Source organism: Aulostomus chinensis, chromosome 16 (genome assembly GCF_037954235.1).
Source record: "Aulostomus chinensis isolate RoL2024-O1b breed Wild chromosome 16, RoL_Achi_v1.0, whole genome shotgun sequence".
In the NCBI taxonomy this organism is placed as follows: domain Eukaryota; kingdom Metazoa; phylum Chordata; class Actinopteri; order Syngnathiformes; family Aulostomidae; genus Aulostomus; species Aulostomus chinensis.
Window position 1 is genome coordinate 11,132,462 of NC_141335.1, and position 8,001 is coordinate 11,140,462.

Genomic DNA, 8,001 nt, shown 5'->3' on the forward strand with positions numbered 1-8,001 from the left:
TGTGTTTTAGGATGAAAGGTATGTCTTTTAAAGCGTCCTTTTAGTATCTCAAATCTTTCGTTCCAGCAGTTCGACTGGTGTGAGATCTTGGGAGCAGATTTTGGCTGAGAGCCATCGCTCAGTTTTTCACATTAAACGCTTCAAGCACAAAGATACCCGCATGAAAAACCATTTATTAGAATGCTGTACAGATACATTTACAGTCAGTGCTTTTTGCTCCTTTCATAAATGTCACACTCATTGGGGCTTCATTCATGAAATGAACAAATGTTTTCTTCGCAGTTAAAGACCTCAATTTACCCTCAATTTAGTCTTAGAGAGCGGAAACAAAGCCTGATGGCTATTTGTAACTCCTTGCTCCTGACATCTATTGTGTATCTCTTGTAAGTGGCAATCACCCCGATTGCAAAGACTTTAATGTTACAAGAGATACACAATAGATGTCAGGAGTAAAGTGTTAACAAAACAGATTTCAGGCTTTGCTTCCTGGCTGTAAGACTAAATTTATGGTTAAAAAGGTTCTCACACATTTGTGTGTAAGAACATTTCATGAAGTGTCAGTTTTGGTGTCTATGATAAAATTAACCGTTGAAATAGACTGTGGATAGACCTTGTGTACATGGTGCTCTGTGAGAATAATCATAAATTAGGGGCCTCTGATCCAAATTATTCAAAATTGGGCATCTGCCAACATTGACTCCCAATCTGATTGTTGTATTTTCCATTTTTGATACAGTTTCCAAGGGCATGCTTCTAGTACATTATGGTTTTTTTATTCATCCAAAGTCTAAATGTGACTATAAAATAGCTCTGCATTATTTCAAATTACAAGCAAATAAACATCTAACAGTGCAAAACCAAAGGACAAATCATATTAACTTACTATAAACTATATACACTAACTAACCCTAACCCACCAAAAATAGAACAAACCCTTATATTTAAATCTAAGCCTGCAAATGTTTGAGTTTTATACCTGAAAAACGGACTGACTCTCGATCAACTGATAGATTTATAGCGTCAGGTATGCGTGACAGTTGACTTTGAATAAAAGTATGTGATTTTGATCTGTTAAAAATGGCAGCCAGATTAGGTTGGGGCTTCCCTAAATAATCAGGTCGCTCAAAATGTTGTTTGTATGAAGTGTAAATCATGCGCGATTTGACTTCTTTCATATCTTGAGTGTTAGTAAAGGGGCAGCAGAACATTTGCACAGCAATAAAAAAAATAACTACGTGTACTTATTATCCATTCAACAAAAACACATCCTGCAAACGACTCCAGAGCCTTGGTCAGATCTCTGAGATTAATACATCACCAGTGATTAATATATTCAGCTCTTTAGTACTCCGAAGTACTCTGAGCTCACAACCTCTCTGATGTCTCTGAAGGCCAAGTGCTTTGTGCCTCAGAGTTCAGGACGGAGCTCGGAGTTTTCGAGTCTCGGGAGGAGGTATTGAATCTCCTCCAGGAAAAATAAATAACGCCCTTGTCTGCAAGTGACCGGTACTCACTCCCAGACTTTTAAGGCGTCTCGAGTTACTGTGGCCCCTGACAGGAGCAGACAGGTTGTGTCTGAGAGAAATACCTTCCCACAGATGACATCATGGTTTGAGAGAGAGCAAAAGGCAGTGTGAGCCAAGAGTGGCTCCACAACAAAGACTCAATACTCAATCAAAACCAAACATCAGATACTGATTTTTTCCCCTTTGGACAACTTTTGCATGATGTTATCTGTGAGAACATTCTGTCTTATCTTGTGAAGTTTAGCCGGCTGATTTTATTGTGTCCATGAAAAGAAAAGATCCATTCTTCACTTATTAGTATTCAAGAGACATAAAAACATGACCTTAATTCCCCAGAGTGGCAATGCTCACAAAGTACAGTCACCCCCTAACGCACACACACACACACACACACACACACACACAAAGTGTGATCTAACAAGGCAGCCTTAAAGATGAGTCTATTGTGTGGGATGAAATTAGCTCCCACCACCCTGCTCACAATGAGGGTGGTCTCCCCTGGGCGCTGTGGATGACATTAAAGGGATTTGTCCGTGAAGATCTGACTCTATTACTGCAGATAATGCTCTGGGAGACAACCGTGGAGATCAGAGAGAAAAGTGTGTTCCTCACAACTTGTAATCATGTGTATCTAAATGATCTAAAATGGCCTCATCTGCTTCATCTTCTCCAGAGTGCAGCAACACTCAGAAGAGACCACAAAAAAAAAAAGCTTCACACCAAATGAAACACAGATGACAGCACCACCTGCTGGTTGCAGCTAGTCAGTAATTGTGGGGTGGGAGGGTTGGGGGGTGTACACGCGCACTGACCAGGTACACTCGTGACTTCTCACATTTGCCTTGAGTGTGTTGTGAGTGAGTCTAGTCGCTAGATGATGATAATGATGAGCGCCTGGTTGCAGAAATAAAGAAAGTAATGTTTTCCACTCCATCAAGTATGAGTAATGGCAAGAGCCCAAATGGTCCTTCAGAGATGCTCGATGGCTAAATGTGGCGTCCATTTGGTAAATGTTTGTCTCCACATCAAGGATTTAAAAGAGTCCTCCAGCACAAACACACTATTTGCTGTTTTACAGTGATCTCTTGTTCTTTTACAGACACCCCTCTGTGATATGACGCAACGAGCGGCGTTTTAGCTTAGCAAATATCTCAGCGAGAACGGACTCTGGACCTTGATGGCCAGTGAGCTGTAAACTTCACAACCACCACCCACCCACATGTTGCCACATTTGGGACCTCCTGTACACAAACATAAAATGACTCATCCTTACGTAAGAAAGGCCCCACCCAAGTCCCTCAGTGAGCAGTATCAGCATGCCAGTATCTGGGCTTATATAGAGCACCTGACCCCACACTCACCTCACCACTGCTCCCTTGTCCTCATATCCTAATACTGTTTGGAATGTGTTGCCGGGCAACGATCTCTGTAAACACAGCACCTGGCAACTCCACCAGGAAACCACCATAGCTCAGTGGAAAATTAGATCCCATTATTCCGTGCACACCCATTCGTGTGTGCACGTGTAATGTTCAGATAACCCGTTTATTCAGATAACTGTGCATGATCTGGGGAGCTGTCACTCTTTTGTCTTTCATGTAATTGTGTTCATTTTCAACAGTGATTTTCCAAACAATCAACAAGCTAATCTCCACGTGTTGGTTCATGAACTCTAACCATCATTCCTCCTCATTACTATAAGCAACCTCTCACCAATTAACTCTCCCTTTCTGATTTACATCACAGCAATAGCCAAGAAAGTGCCATTACTGGACCTCCGCGCTGCTTTCTCTGTCTCATCAATTTCCTGTTATTGTTGGCAGTTGAGCCGAAGCCCCAGTATTGATCCTTCACCTCGGGAGAAGATAAGGTGGGGAATCGAGATGGATTCCATATCTATTATCTAATGGAATTCCTCCTCCCAGAAAGGGGCTATAGATTTTCTGCCATTGAGGCTGTGAAAATGTGTGTCTATAGGCCTCTGCTGTGTCTGTGTGTGCGTGAGTGTCCTCTCTCCAAGCACAGAATGACGCTTTTGTAGGATGGATTAATGCGGTAAGCAGAATATGTTGGAAAGTGGCACTGAGGCTTTACAGACTGTTGAAGCATTCAGGGAAATGCACTCTCTATGAATGCGTATTGACCTGCTGCTCTCCAAATGGCCCTCTTGGAGAAGTTCATGCACGCACCCATGCGCACACGCACACGCACACACACGTGCGCGCGCACACACACGGTATCACGTGGAGAGCATCGCATCAAATAGTCACAGTGCTTTGACTGGGTCTTCATTTAGACCGCACACATAGATGTACTATTTGTATAAAATGATCTCTTGTTTTTGGTTGATAAGATTTTGTGTAAATAATTTGTGAGCTTTTGAGACGAACTATTGAACTGCTACTCCGTTACAAAGTCATTAACAAAGACATGTGAGTTTCCTGTACTGTCTAGAAGACTAATAGAAAAGTAAGTCGTCTGCGATAATACATTTTCATCTATAATCAATAAAAAGAGCTAACAACAGTGCTTCTGTCCCTAATGATTAAACTACCGTACGTAGCTGAAACTATTTTAGGCCACTTGGTTGCAGCACAAACCGACAGACACACATTATAGATATATTATCGATTAATTAAGCTTAAAAGAGAACGTTTTGACAAAATATTAGCACTTTAGCCTTCCAGAAAATCCTTGAGCAGCCATTGCTTAATCTTTGGTGATTTTTCTTGTGGCTTTCTTTGACTCAGCAACAACCCCTGAGTGAAATATCAGGCTCTTTAGTTCCTAAACTATCCAATAACTTGTCTCCGTTGTTTTCTGTCAGCCGTTTACTGCAGGACAGAAAATCCTTTCGCCCATGACAAACCCTATTAACACCTGCTGACATCTAGCTTCTGTCTTAATTTGAAAAGGGTAAAAATCTGTATTCATTTCTGGACGAATAACTAAAATTGTGCACGTAGTCCAAAAAACACAATGGCTACATATTATTTCATACAGTTTACAGGCAACACACGACATCACACAGTTATTCAAATGCTAACTAGCTGCTGGCCACTATCGAACCCACAGGCCTGCTGAGGGCAAGCCACAAATAAAGTTGTTAAAACTTAGATTTAATGAACAGTGTATTACATGAATGAGCTGACACAGGAACACCAAGTGATGATGTGAAGAGGCATCCTTTTTTTCTCACCAGGTTCATGTTTCTGATGTAAAAGTTATGAAAAAGGATGACTTGCCTGCTGGTAATGGGAAAGGAGGCAATCATCCCAAAAAAAGAAAAAGAAATCAGCAAATATGCACAAATTTAGTTTTACAAATGCTAAAAACTGTAGAGATGCAGCAATATAACGGAGCTGAAAGTCATTAAAATCCAGCAGAGCAGAGCGGAATAGCAAAGTTATTCAAAAATGTTGTTGAAAAAAGGTCAGAGGATAAATGTTCAAAATGAAAAGTTCTTTTTGTCAAAAACCAAAAAGCAAGCATCAAACAAGAGGAGGATAAACACAAGCAGTTTGATAAGCCTGACAACTCTAAAGATTCAGAAATAAATTCCTCAAAACTGATCAGTGAAGTCAGTAAAAAATTATTAATCATTCATACAACACCTAATTAAAACATAAAGTATTAAAAATCAATACTTTTTAAGACAATCCCTGCAGGAAAAATAAAAATGTATGACATAATAACTGTTTTTCTTTACTTCTTTTGTTCTTGTGTTGTGCCTGCTACCTTATCACTGCATCAGATAAACTGGGCAGATCGTTCTCCTCCTTAATCACAAACAGGCACAGCCTGACCCCGCATAGATAGCAGCTCTGATTTCCATTTTCTAATATCCCAAAAACATTAAGGAGAATTGAATCCCCCAAATAGCCAGCAAAGAGAGGCGAGGATCGAAATGACAGAGTTGTAATATTTGTGCATCTCGTTATGATTGGATCCGAGTCTGAAAATTTGACGCAAAGTTGCAAAAATGTGTATCTGCTTTAGAAATAATAGAGAATAAACAACCCATCATGTGGCTGCGCAGAGTCAGACTGTGTGCTGAGACCCACGGAGACCAGCTGAAAGCTAGTTAACTTAGCACAATAAATGGTAGAGGGTGGAAGGTGTTAGCATACATCTGTCAGACGATATCAAATGGATCGGGTTTAGCTAATTAGCTGTCAGCTGGTCACAGCTTCCTAATGCAGCACATACAGGAGAGGAGTATCTATCTCCTTCTCTGGCTGCGGAGAGGAGAGAAACTCAGTCAATTTTGACCAAAGTTGGCGTGCTCCTTGAAACCAAGGTGCTACACGGCAGAGCGCAGGTGGGTCTCTGTCATGCTGTTGGATGATAAGTCACTGTGTAATCAAGCTGTGGCACAGTTGCACATACAGTGAATGCTGTCGTTCTGAGCGACTGCTGATAAGATGCTTCCTGCTTTACAAGACATGCAAGGGAGAAAGCTGGAGGGTTTGGATTGCTCAGTCAGGGGGGAGGGAGGATTGAGACTTTGCTTTCATTATACAGGAGGAGTAGTTGTTTAGAAATAGTCTTACTGGATATAGAAGCAGAAGCATGGTTACCTTTTACTGGACTTTATTGAATGGATTCTGGTTAAAATACACATGCTGATGCACACACCCCATTGTGGCTCAAACTAAAGCCTGGAGACACAAGTCAGTCCTGTAATGAGGAAGGCGATAGCCTTAGTGGGTAAATGAATGTCAGCAGCAATTAGAGGCCCTCATAATAGCATCTAACAGAGAGGCCAGAGAGCAGTCGGGTCAGGAGTTTACCATGTATCACCAGGATTACATCCACACAGAGCAGACACTCTCAGCCAAGGACGTCTCAAGGGTACAGAGACAACAGGACGAGCGTGCAGGCAGGGTCCTCACAATATGAGACCAACAGATTCACAGGTGATTAATGTGCATATGGCTGCCACTAACAATGTGATACCAAAGCTACAAGAGCTAGATAATTCCCTCAGGGGAAGTGCAATAGCTTTTTGTCCCTAATCCTCATCTTCAAATGGACTCCAGCTCTTAGGATTGAGTGTTAAGTGTTGTGTGTGGTAACAGCAGTCGGTTTCCATAGGAGCTGAACTCTGCGTGGGGATGCGATGGTTCAGTGATAAACACAAAATGAACCAAAGTTTTCGACTCATTAAAGATTCCTATTACTGCTAAAAAAAATAAATAAATTAAAAAAGTCTTTTAGGGGATGTTTTTGCAGTATTTCTAAAAGATTTTGTTACACTTCTCATTTATTTGACCGCGTATCTTTAAATCTGTCATTTAAATTCTTTGACTGTCATTAGAAGGATGACAAAAACATTGAGGCTCATTCACAAAATTGTTCTCGTACCCCTTTTTTTTTAGCGCTAAATTGAGTCCGACGCAGAACAGCTAGCGTTGAATATGTCAGTGGAAACAGTGGAGAACCACATTCAGACAGATGAGATGATCAAGAGGGAATTCCATTCATATTTGCTCATTTTTCCATTAAATTGCACCTTGGTAGCAACTGAACAACCAGTTCACTCTCACTTCTTGTTGATGTAAGTCCTTCGGCCTGATGCGCCCGTGTAACTCCCTGCTCCTGACATCTGTTTCTTCTAAGACTAAATTATGCAAAGAGAGTATGTCAGAATAAATTTCATAAAGTTTAATTTTTCGTTCATTTGGCAACATTAACCAGTGAAATACACTGCGGGATTGAATTTGCATCACATAAACGGGGATCTATTAAAATAGCCGTAATTAAAGGTGTGCCGATCAAGAGTAAATTATCTCTATTTCTCTCAAAAAACAAGAAAAGCACACACAAAAAAGTGGTGGTAGCATTGAGGCATATTCCGAGGTTTTCCTGAGAGCCTGTCACGCTGAGCTAATCTCATCCCACGCAGACACCGTCTACCAGCAGAGAGAAGGTCCAAGGATAGAAAGGAGGATGCGAGAGGATGATGGGAGTCAGAGGGGTGAAGGGAGGGAGGGAGGCATGATGGATGAAGGGACAGAGAGAAAAATCAGGAAGATTGTTGCAGCTGATGATTGAGTGGAATGATAAAACCAAGGAGAGGATAAAGCACATTTATACTCTCCATCTCAACAGTTCTCTACGCATTCAAATCAGACACAAGCACCCAGAAACATTTACAGATGATCAAACAACCCCGCAGGAAAGTAATCCTGTGTTCTACTTGTGCTTTAGTTCTGCATTTCCTCACAACCAGGCTTTGATCAGAGACAGGTGGACTAAATGTAAGAAATCATCAGCTCGCAGGGACTGTTGATTCTTTTATAAACTTAACTAAAAAAAAAAAGTAGAATCCTCGAAACAAAACAGGTAACTAAAATGTCAATGTAAGACAAAATAATAGCAAAAATAAAATCAACTGGAATGAAATACAACAGGTGGTAACGCAGGAGAGCAGACTGCTGATTTGGGAGATAGACAGGATGTTTAAAAAAAG